At 42.2% G+C, this 12,680-nt stretch overlaps 1 long non-coding RNA gene across 1 annotated transcript; it reads right to left on the reverse strand.

Moving 5' to 3' along the window:
• Positions 1 to 2,517: 2,517 nt before the first annotated feature.
• On the reverse strand, positions 2,518 to 12,396 carry LOC310837165. The gene is made up of 2 exons (XR_014560447.1): positions 12,232 to 12,396; positions 2,518 to 2,691 (listed from the first exon to the last, which is right to left on the reverse strand). It is a non-coding gene; the product is annotated as an uncharacterized lncRNA (long non-coding RNA).
• Between the last annotated feature and the right edge of the window lie 284 nt (positions 12,397 to 12,680).

Raw genomic sequence — 12,680 nt, forward strand, 5'->3', positions numbered from 1 at the left:
AATTGGAGGCTGCTAAGTTTGGAGAAATTGAAAACTAAGGTACGAGATTGGCTGCACTATGCGCAAATTCAAGAGGTATTTAAAATAGATAAAAAAGTTGGATTCCAGGTGGAAAAATCGAAACTGGAGATTGAATTGTTAGAGCCAAAAAGTAAGCTACTTTCGAGAATGTATAACTTGCTGCTTAAGTGGAATACACAGGATGAGACAGTCAAATCCGCCATGATAAAATGGGCTCAGGATGTGGGGCATAACATTATGTTTGCAGACTGGGAAAGGTTATGGAACACCGGTTTGAAATTCACGGCTTGCACTGCCTTGAAGGAAAATATTATGAAAATGGTATACCGGTGGTACATGACCCCAGTCAAGTTAGCCAAGATATATCATCTGTCTGACAACAAATGTTGGAAATGTGGAGAGGCGGAAGGGACATTCTTTCATCTCTGGTGGACCTGCCCGAAAGTGAAGGCCTTCTGGGAAATGATCCATAATGAACTAAAAAAGGTACTTAGATTTACCTTACCCAAGAAACCAGAGGCCTTCCTCCTGGGCATGGTGGATCAGAGAGTGCTTAAGAAGGACAGAACCTTTTTTATGTATGCTACCACAGCAGCAAGGATCCTGATTGCAAAATATTGGAAGACACAAGATTTGCCCACGCTGGAGGAATGGCAGTCGCAGTTGATGGACTATATGGAGCTGGCTGAAATGACTGGCAGAATCCGAGACGTGGGAGAAGAAACAACTGAGGAGGACTGGGAAAAGTTTAAGGACTATTTGAAAAAACATTATAAGCTGTATGAATGTTAAAAAATGCACCTTTCAGGAAATTCTAGCTTCAGCAAATGTAAGTTAATGAAATGAAAATTAAGACACAAGAATTCAGAGGTAAAATAATGAAATAACTTTATTGTGTTTAATATAAAACATATAAGAATTGAGCTACAGTAAAATTGAAAATAGGGAACATGATAAAATGGAAGTTACAATAAGTTTTGAAATAAGTTAACAAATTGCTGATGCTTTATAAGACAGAGAACGCAGGGTTCGGAGGATGTGGGGAAGTCCTATAGAATAGATGGAAAAAGAATATGGAAACTTGTTACTTATACCCTATCTTCTCATAACCACCCTTTATTCTTTTTTCTGTATTTCTAAAAAGCAATAAAAAATGTTTAAAAAAAAAATAAAAATAAAATTCCTTCTTGCTCCCTGTCAGTGGAGGCTTGTTCTTAAGGGGGACTGGGGCACTGCTCCACCAAGCTCAATTGCTTCTTGGCTGTCTTCCAACAGCCTGCTTCTTTCTTACATCCTCTCTAGGGTTGGCATGAGCAGTGAGCTCTTTCCTCCTCAGTCTCAGGGCTGCCTTTGCAGAACTCAACAAGGGGGGCGAGGGCATGCCCACATGCTCCTGTCCAGGGGAGGAGAGGGGCAGGGAAGCTGCTGCTCAGGCTCCTTGAGTGCGCCAGGTCAGAGGTGACCCGGAGGCGGAGCTGCTGCTGTGACTGGGAGCGAGGTGCACTGCGGCCACCCACCCTCCTGCTCTCTTCCCTGGGTCAGGCCTAACCTAAGGACAGAGCTGTGGCCAGCAGAAGCACAGCAGCTTAAGTCAGCTCCTTCTCCCACGGAGCCAGGCACCAATGAGGGAGCCTGCTGTGGGGGCACCTGTTTGTGCCCCCTGACACAATTGTGCCCAGGGTCAAAAATTTGTGCCCCCACGGCCCACATATGCTACACTTCTGGGTGGGGACAAAACCAGAATTACTGTAGTTGGCTCCATCCAGGATTTTTGTTACTGGGGGCAGGCCTTTTGTTAGGGGGTGCAGAACCTCAGATAGCTATGTATTTTTATTTATTTTTATTTATTTGGTCCCCCCTTGGCTACACCCATGGCTCCATCTATCATAACATTTCGGAAATGCCCTGACCCACCCACCCACACTGATATTGATTTTCTGAGATATCAGGCGCTCAAGCACAAGTCATACATAAAGAATCACTGCTGTTTCTTTTTGTGTAGCCTGTTTAGACTGGAAATTTGCCTCAGTTTTTTATTCTCTAAGGAAGGAAGTGCAGGATAATGTAGTAGCTCACAGCATGGCAGGATGATCCCAAGAAGCTCAGTTAGTTGGGGACATGGGCATAGCCAGGGGGTGAAGCGGCCACCCCTAAATCAAGTAAATAAATAAAAATACAGAGAGTCTGATATTCCAGATGCAATCACACTTCTTCCTTAGAGCAGCCTCCTATTCATTTATTTCTTGTTGAAAGATAAAGAAGTGTTTTGCAGAAACTAGCAACAACCTTCTATATCAAGAAGACACATGTAGTTCATAGTTACTGTCTTTCAGGGCAGTTTGTCTAGTAACAAAAGCAAGTGTTGCTATGAACACTGACTAGTCACTAGAATAATAAGATGAAAGCTGGAGGTGGGGTTCGGGGTGGGGTTAGTCTTTCTTTAAACAAACATGTAAGTATGGATGCCAAGAAGAAGAAGAAGAAGTAAGACAAGCGTTTCTGTGGGGGAGGGAGTTTATTGACTGTTCAGATATAAGACTCACAACATCATTTTATAACCAAAGAAAGTGCCTTTATGTGACCATTAAAACAAATCAACTGGAATTATATTCACAGAAAGCCTTTAGCAGAATCATTTCCTGTCCTCGGAATCCAGCTGGAAGTGTTGGGCTGCATAATCAAAAAGACCAGTAAGTTACTGTGAGACAAACAGAGGAAGCTGTGTTCCTTTTCAGTAGTATTAGTTTGATCTGACGGAAACTGCACATTTCCCGAGAAGTACTGAAAGAATGCTTCATTTAACTACAAACCCCCAAATCTGGGATCCCATCAAAACTGATGTTTGGCAAAAGTTTTGCAGCAAAACCCTCACATTTTGTAACACCCCATAAACAGAGTAATTGATACATCAAACTGGGGTTCATAATTAATATCCAAAACCCAACATTGTCCGATTCACTCCAAACTGGTGCCAAAGTATGGCAAAAGTTTCGTAGCATTTTGCCAGACATTGTAGCATTTTTGTAGCATTTTGCCCGACAAACCAAGTAAGTGACAGGGGTCATAAGGTCACCCCAAAACCCAACATTGCCTGATTCACTCCAAATCAAAGCCAAAGTCTGGCAAAATGTTTGCAGTAAAAACCGCATGTTTTGCAGTGCCCCCCAAACGGAGTGGTTCCTAGCACATCAGGAGGAAGAGTCAAGACAACCAAAAGTGGATAAATAGGTTGTATTTATTAAATATAACAACTTGAGGATCGGCAAAACTAGTCAGATTCGACCAATGTAACCAAATCAAATTAAGTCTGGGCAGGTGTGCTTGTTCACCTCTACCCACAAACACACAAGTGCTCAAACAGAGCTCTTTGCAGATCCTTAAGAATCATGTCACAACCCAAATCAGAAAGATGCATACCACCAGGTCTATACAACTGTGGGGCACAGAACATAATTCTTACCATGAGGGATATAAGCACCCACATTTTCAGACACAAACATCATTGTAGAATGATTAGCTTTATGTCTTGCCCATCCACCTTCTTAGGAAGGCTGCCCCCACTCCATAAGCACCTCTACAACATTCCAAACCAAACTATGATAAGCTCAGGGATGAGGAAGCGCAGCTGATGGAGATATTTAGTGATCTCAACTGAATTTACCTCACCAGATTGTTATCCCCAAGATGGATGACCAGAATATCAGGGTTAGGGTTAGGGCAGGGGATAGGTAGATGTTCAGGGTTAGGGTTAGTGCCTGGGGTTTTTTTCATGCTTTTTAAGCTTCTAATGATATTGCTTCATTTTTATGAGACTGGATAATTCCAAAAAGTAAGCAAACTACCTGAAACGTAGCAAAACTAAGAGAAATGTGAAAACCAAAAGTGAGATACCAGAAACCCAACAAGGAAGGAATTCATGAAAAAGGAAAATCGCCAGACAGAGACTTCAATCAAATCATTACCAAATTCACCAGAATCCCAAAACCAATTGAAAAGAAGCAGAAATGTGAGAAGCAGAGGAAATACCACCAGAAACCCCCAACAAGAGGGGGAAAGTAAATTGCGCAGAAACCCCAAAGCCAGTTAAACCTTAGTTTTGCATGGTGTGGCGGTGATTTCGCTTTTCCCTGAGATGTTTACTGCGTGGGTTTCTTGTGGTTCTATTCAATTGGTTTTCTCATCTTTGGTGGATGTGGTTTGTTTCTGTTGTTTCTGGTTTGTTTTTGGGATTATGTTGAATTTTTTCTGTGGTTTTCGTTTCATAGATTCTTTTATATACATTACAATTGTGAAATATACTCAGAGTCTTGTATGTATTTCATGCTCTTTATTGCCCCCCCCAACCTCAGGCTTTTATATACATTATTTACACAATGAGTCCCGTCTGACTAGCTAACTCTGCTTCCCTCTTGGAGCCTGATTGGCCTGCAGGAAAAGACCAATCAGTTGTTGCATTCTAGGATCCAAGGTTAGTACATAACAGATTGGGTGCTGGAATTATGGTGAGTTTGTTTCATTTCTAGGTTTTTTGGGTTTTGCACCTTTGAGAATATTAATTTGTATGAGATCTGATAATCCCAAGAATAAAAGGAAAACCACCAGAAATGAAGCAAAACCACCAGAAATGTCTAATGACCATTCCAACAATGAAGTCAACCACTAAAAACACAAAAACCTACTGAAAAGAAGCAGAAGAACCATGTAAAAGCAACATCAATGGAAACTGACAAAGCTACGGTTGAAAAAAGAGTAATCTGGGACGCAAGCAAGGCGGTTATGAGAGGGTTTCTGATTCAACAGAATGCAATAAAGAAGAGAACTCAAAATGAGAAAAAAGATAAAATTTTGGAGAAAATAAAAGAAGGAGAGAGGAAATTAAGAGTGAAACCAAAGTCGCAAGAGATTCTGAGAGAAATAAAGTTGTATCAAGTACAATATATGAAAATGATAAATCAGGAAATAGAATAGAAAATCAAGCAGATGAGACAAAAGACATTTGAATCGGCTAATAAATGTGGGAAACTGCTGGCTTGGCAGATGAAAAAAAGACAAAAACTAATACCATTACAAACTTGGAAGTGGAGGGAAAGAATATACAGAATCCAGTGGAGATTAGAAAGTGCTTCCAGAGATATTTTAAACAACTTTACACACAAGGGCCACAGAAAGAGACCGACATAGATCAGTTTTTAAGAACAAATGGATTACAAAAAATCTCTCAAGAAAATAAGTTAATGCTGAATTATAAAATAACAGAGCAGGAGGTGGAAGGTGCCATCCAAGATATGCAGTTGGGCAAATCTCCAGGGCCGGACGGTTTAACCTCAAAATATTATAGATCTTTGAAAGATTGGTTAATTCAACCACTAAAGGAGGTTTGTAATGAAATTTTGGAGGGGGAAAAAGCGCCAGAGTCGTGGAAGGAAGCTTATATTACACTTATACCGAAAACTTAGTCTGAAAAAACACAACTTAAGAACTACCGCCCCATATCCCTACTTAATGTGGATTACAAAACTTTTGCAGATATTTTGGCCAAAAGATTGAAAAAGGTACTTGTTGAGGAGATACATAAAGACCAAGCTGGCTTTCTCCTGGGTAGACACTTGTCTGACAACACGAGAAATATAATTAACATTTTAGAGAAGCTGCAAGTGAACATTAACACTAAGGCAGTTTTGATATTTGTTGATGCAGAGAAAGCTTTTGATAATATTTCTTGGAGTTTTATGAAGAAAAATCTTCAGGGGATGGGGGTTGGTCAAGGTTTCGAAAATGGTATAGGTGCAATTTACTCAGAACAAAAGGCCAAATTGATAGTTAACAACGTGGTTACAGAAGAATTTAAGATGGAGAAAGGGACACGACAAGGCTGCCCAATTTCCCCATTGCTTTTTATTTCGGTCCTGGAGGTTTTGCTAAATATGATTAGAAGGGACCATCTGATCAAAGGTATTCAGGTCGGAGCTAAACAGTACAAACTTAAAGCGTTTGCAGATGACTTAGTATTGACATTACAGGAGCCAGAATCTAGTACTAAAAGAGTATTAGAATTAATTCAGGAATTTGGTCAAGTGGCAGGATTTAAGTTAAACAAGTTAAAGACTAAGGTTCTTGAGAAAAAATTAACACCGATTAAGAAAGAGAGGTTTCAGAAGGAGACAGGTTTAACACTGGTTAAGAAAGTAAAATACCTGGGGGTTAATATGACTGCTAAGAACTTAAATTTATTTAAAGATAACTATGAGAAATGTTGGTCAGAAGTGAAAAGGGATCTTGAAATATGGTCAAATTTGAAGCTTTCCTTGTTTGGTAGAATTGCTGTTATAAAGATGAATGTATTGCCAAGAATGTTATTTTTATTTCAATCATTGCAAATTTTGGACAAAATGGATTGTTTCAAGAAGTGGCAGAGAGATATCTCTAGATTTGTCTGGCAGGGCAAGAAGCCCAGAATAAAATTTAAAATATTAACTGACGCAAAGGATAGAGGTGGATTTGCCCTGCCAGACCTTAAACTTTATTATGAATCAGCAGCATTTTGCTGGTTGAAAGAATGGCTGCTTCTTGAGAACACAGACATTTTGGATCTAGAAGATTTTAATAACGTTTTTGGGTGGCATGCATATCTGTGGTATGACAAGGTTAAAGCTCATAAAGCATTTAAAAACCATACAGTGGTGCCTCGCAAGACGAAATTAATCTGTTCCACGAGTCTCTTCGTCTTGCAGGTTTTTTCGTCTTGCGAAGCATGGCTATTAGCGGCTTAGCGGCTACAGGTATAAACTCGTTCCCGCAACTGCAAGCCTCGACCCCTAGGGAGCATCTGGCCATTGCATGAGCGCTCAGCCAAAGCGTCCCCGTATACCTGTCCTGCCGCGCCTTTGCGTGCTCAGCCAAAGCGTCCCCGTACACCTGTCCCACCACGCCTTTGCGTGTTCAGCCAAAGCGTCCCCGCCCCCTTTGCGCAGCACTCTGCAGAGTGGAGCGATGAACCCGGCCGATTGCAGGCAGGGCAAGCAGTGGCGAAGGCGGAGAGAGCGAGGCCCAGAGGGAGGAGTCTCCGGCAACGCCATCGACGGCCCCGCCGCAGCTCCGGGTCCTGGAGCCCTCCAGCTGCCGACTGCCTTTACAGTATTTTGCTGCAGGAGCCTCCTCTGCACCAGGATCCTCGCACGCTCCCTCCGTCTCTCCATGCCTTTTAGGTGAGTGGCGTGCTCGGGCTGACTTTGGATGACCCACAGCGGGGCTTCCCTCGGCCGCGCGACCGGAGCTCGCCTTTGCGGTCACTTTGACAGGCGATGGCGCCACCCTCAGCCTCGGTTCGGGGGCACCGGCTGCTGGCAAATGGGTGCCCCCTTCTTCCCTTGACAGGGATCATCTCCCCGCTTCCTCGGAGATGGTGAGGCAAAACTTTTCATGTCCGTCCCCTGCCCAGTCTGCCGTCCTCGGGATCTAGCGGTCGCTGCGCGCGCTAAGAGCGCAGACGGGGAAATCCCACCCCGAGCCGGGTGTCGCCGCCAGGTCCCCTCCCAGTTCTAAGGCTGAAGCCTAGGAACTTTTCGAAGTGGCGCAGGGCAGCATCACCACCGGCTGTGTTTCCAGATGCTGTACTGTATTGATTGCTATTACAGTAACAGCTTAGCGGCTTTAAGAAAAACAAAACGTCTTGCGAAGCAAGCCCATAGGGAAAATCGTCTTGCGAAGCGACGCAAAAACCGAAAAACCCTTTCGTCTTGCGCGTTTTTCGTTTTGCGAGGCATTTATCTTGCGGGGCACCACTGTATTGTCAGAAGGGCACTGTTTAATGTCTGGATAAGTGTGAGATTGGCTTCATTATTATCAAATAAGGGAGGCCTATAACTTGGACAAAAAAATTGGTTTCCAGATGGAAAAATCAAAATTGGAAACAGAACTGTTAGATCCCAAAACTAAGATATTATCAAGAATGTATAACCTGCTGTTGAAATGGAACACTCAGGATGAAACGGTTAAATCTGTTATGATAAAATGGGCACAAGATGTTGGACATAACATCATGTTTGCTGACTGGGAACAGTTATGGACCACAGGTATGAAATTTACGGCATGCAATGCCTTAAGAGAGAATATTATGAAAATGATATACAGGTGATACATGACACCAGTCAAGCTTGCAAAAATATACCATTTGCCCGATAATAAGTGTTGGAAGTGTAAAGAAAATGAAGGTACATTCTTTCACCTTTGGAGAAATGTTGGATAGAAGTGAAAAAAGACTTAGAAATTTGGTCAAATTTGAAGCTTTCCTTGTCTGGTCGAATTGCGGCTATAAAGATGAATGTATTGCCTAGAATTTTGTTTTTGTTTCAAACATTGCAAATTGTGGACAAGATGCACTGTTTCAAGAAGTGGCAGAAAGATATTTCTAAATTTGTCTGGCAGGGCAAGAAACCCAGAATAAAATTTAAGATTTTAACTGATGCAAAGGAAGGGGGGGGGATTTGCCCTGACAGACTTTAAACTTTACTATGAATCAGCAGCATTCTGCTGGTTGAAAGACTGGCTGCTTCTTGAGAACACAGACATTTTGGACTTAGAAGGTTTTAACAATATTTTTGGGTGGCATGCATATTTGTGGTATGACAAGGTTAAAGCTCATAAAGCTTTTAAAAATCATATTGTCAGGAAAGCATTGTACAAAGTCTGGATCAAATATAAAGAATTGCTGGAAAATAAAACCCCAAGGTGGTTGTCGCCTAGGTCCCAGCTCACAGAGGACCAACGCCCGGCTGTAGTTATGTACAAAAGTATTTATTGACGTTCAGTTTCCATTTCAAAGCCGCAGCGTGCAGCTCTACGTCTTAAACCCTAGACCGGCGAAGCTCCGTCTGAATCTCCTCCCCTTCCACACCAGTTTAAGACTCTAGCCTTGCTCCACCTCTTCCTTAGCTCCTTCCTCCTCTGGGCCCTCCTGCCCGCTGGGGTTTCATCCTTTCTGGACTCTTCTGATGCTGACCCCCCTGATTCTTGCCCCTCCTTCCGGCAGGCTTTAGGACCTGGTTCCCTATCCGGGCTACCTGCTGTGCCGCTCGCCTGTACATTTGAACTTGGCGCGCGCGCCCAGCCGGCAACCTTCCTCTTGACCGTTCCCCCGCTCTCCGATGGAGGCGTGGCCAATCCTGACTCATCTTCTCTCGCTGGTGGTGAATACGCTGGCCCCAATACCTGGGACTCCTCCCCCCCACTACGCTCTGGTGGGGAAGCTGGTCCTGATTTCCAACTGCTGCTCTGGGAGTCCCCGCTGGCCCCTTGCTTCTGGGGTGTCCCCCTTGGGGCCCCCCTTGCCCTGGCCACCGGCGCCCCCTTCTGTGAATCTTCCGATTCGCTGGAGAGGCTCATGGAATCTCTCGGGCTACTGTCATCTTCTCCTACGCTGCCCTCGGACTGCTCCCCCTCGCTCTCCATCTCCTCCCCTCCCTGTGCTCCCGCTGCGTCCCTGACATCGCCAATGGAGGCTAAGACTGTGAAAAGACTCAATATGGAGTCCAAATGGCCGAAATATTGGTAAATTCTGGAACAAGAAGGAGATAGACTGAAACTGCAGAGTTTTGAGAAATTAAAGGATAAAGTGTGAGACTGGCTTCATTATTACCAAATAATGGAGGCTTACAAGTTGGACAGGAAAATTGGCTTCCAGGTAGAAAAATCAAAATTGGAAACAGAACTGTTAGAACCCAAAACTAAGAATTTGTCAAAAATGTATAACTTGCTGTTGAAATGGAACACGCAGGATGAAACGGTTAAATCAGCTATGATTAAGTGGGCACAAGATATTGGTCATAACATTATGTTTGCTGACTGGGAACAGTTGTGGACCACTGGTATGAAATTTACGGCATGTAATGCCCTAAGAGAGAATATTATGAAACTGATTTATAGGTGGTACATGACCCCAGTCAAGCTTGCAAAAATTTACCACTTACCTGATAATAAATGTTGGAAATGTAAAGAAAATGAAGGTACATTCTTTCACCTTTGGTGGACGTGCCCAAGGATTAAGGCTTTCTGGGAAATGATATATAATGAAATGAAAAAGGTATTTAAATATACCTTCCTGAAGAAACCAGAGGCCTTTCTCCTGGGCATGGTCGGCCAATTGGTGCCAAAGAAGGATAGAACATTCTTTATGTACGCTACAACAGCAGCAAGAATACTCATCACAAAGTATTGGAAGACACAAGATCTACCCACCTTGGAAGAATGGCAGATGAAGGTGATCGACTATATGGGACTGGCAGAAATGACTAGCAGAATCCGAGACCAGGGAAGAGAGACGGCGGAAGAAGATTGGAAGAAATTTAAGGACTATCTTGGGAAATATTGCAAAATTAATGAATGTTAGAATGATGTTGGTTTAGAAATTTAAGCAGTTTTTCAGCTGTAATGATTAAGTAAAAAGAAAAGAAAGGTTGAAAATTAAATGAAAATTAAGGGAGAGGATTTGCTGAATTAACAATTAGAAATTGGAATACAAAAAGGGGAGGTATGAGGAGGTCGGGGAAGTAAGTTATAAGAAAATAAGGGAATGAAACTTTACTTGTTTTTAAATAGTTTTTAGTTTTGTACTTTGTTTTTTATATTTGTTATTTTTTGTGTTTGTGTTTTGCTTTTATTATTATTTTTTATATAATCTTGGAAATCTCAATAAATATCTTTTTTTAAAAAAAAAAAGATAATTAGATGAAAATATGAAGTTCAACATGTTATGATATAAAACTAAGATTAAAACAATGAGGGTAAGGATTTGCTGAATTACCATGTAAACTGGAATACAAAAAAGGGAGGCGCGAGGAGGTCAGGAAAATAAGTAAATGAACCTTAAAATATGAAAAGATTGATTTGTTTTTAATTGTGTTTTTCTACTTATCATCTATTTTTATGTATTTTGTATTATTCATTTGTATTTTTGTATTTTTTCTATTTTTATCTTTTCTCTTTTTTATTCTGTAATTTTTTCCTGTTTATAAAATCTTAATAAATATATTTAAAAAAAGGAAACTGACAAAGAAGCCAACCAATCCCAAACAAAGCAGATTCACCAGAAACCCCCAAAGCATTCAAAAGTATTACCACCAGAATGCAAAAACAAGAAAACTTCTCAAAAGAAGCAATAAAGCAAAAGTCCAAAAAACAAGCTAAACCAATGGAAAAGAAATGAAGCCAGCTGCAAACGAAGCACATTCACTAGAAACCCAAAAGTGAAAACTAGTATGCTATGTTGGTAAATTTCTGTTGCTTGAAGTGCTTTTGGACTCCCATAAATTGCATGCTTGTTGAGTTTCTGGTTTTGCTTTTTAAAAACTGGTTTCCAGTTTCTTATGGCATTGCTTTGTAATTGGTGGCTTTACTGCTTCTTTTTTGTTTTCTGCTGATTTGTTTAATTTGGGGTGGTTTTGCTTGTTTTTTGCATTTAATTGTTTTGCTTCTTTTACTTTGAATGGTTCTGCGGTTTTGGGTGAGATTGTTTCTTGGTTTTCATGTCTCCTGGTTTTGCCTCATTTGGGGAATATTTCTTGGTTTTTGTGCTTCTGGTGGTATTTCTTCAATTTTATGACATAACCAAGCCAAAACACCAGAAACACAGAAACAAATCATAAAGAAGCAGAGCTACCAGAAATCCAAAGCAAATTAATCAGAAATCCAAACAACCTATGAAGATGATGCAATACCAAAAGAAACACAAAAACCAATTAAAAATCTGCTAAATGAAGCAACACCACAAGAAACAAAGAAAGCCTCATGACCTACAAAATGAAGCAATAACACAAAACACCACAAAAAGAAGCAAAGTGTTTAGGATTAGGTTTGGGTAAAGGTTAGGATTACAGTGAGAGTTGGGTTTGAGTTGGATTAGGATTAGGAGTTAGAGTTAGAGTTGGGGTTGAGTTACGGTAAGAGAAGAACAGCAGCAGGAGCAATATAATTTTATTATTTATACTCCACCCAAGTCACTTGTGGCCGCTTTCAATAAAAGGTAAAAACATGAGCGCACTCTAAGTGAATGCTCATGAATGTAGAAACTCTTACTTCTCATAGAATTCCCAAAGAAGACCTGGGAATTGTAGCTCTGAGCTTCTTTGCAGAGGGTTGGACTAGATGACCCTTGGGTTCCCCTTCCATCTCTACTAGGATGCTCCCTGTCTCACACACACACACACACACACACACACACACACACACTCCTCCTCTCCTTTTCATGGCAGTTTCACCTTTTTCTGCACTCCTATATCGGAAGGGCGGAAAAGGCTGTGCTGCCGCCATGTTGGGTGAGGGCAGGGGTACCGGAAGGAGGTGCCACCGGAGGAGAGGCTGAGGACAGGAAGGGGAGGGAAACGGGCGGAAGAGGCTGTGCTTCCGCCATGTTGGGTGAGGGCAGGGGTACCGGAAGGAGATGCCACCGGAGGAGAGGCTAGAGGACAGGAAGGGGAGGGAAACGGGCGGAAGAGGCTGTGCTTCCGCCATGTTGGGCGAGGGCAGGGATACCGGAAGGAGGTGCCACCGGAGGAGAGGCAAGAGGACAGGAAGGGGAGGGAAACGGGCGGAAGAGGCTGTGCTGCTCCCATGTTGGGCGAGGGCAGGGGTACCGGAAGGAGGTGCCACCGGAGGAGAGGCAAGAG

This window comes from Podarcis gaigeae (assembly GCF_964106915.1).
Source record: "Podarcis gaigeae genome assembly, contig: HAP1_SCAFFOLD_126, whole genome shotgun sequence".
Classification (NCBI taxonomy): domain Eukaryota; kingdom Metazoa; phylum Chordata; class Lepidosauria; order Squamata; family Lacertidae; genus Podarcis; species Podarcis gaigeae.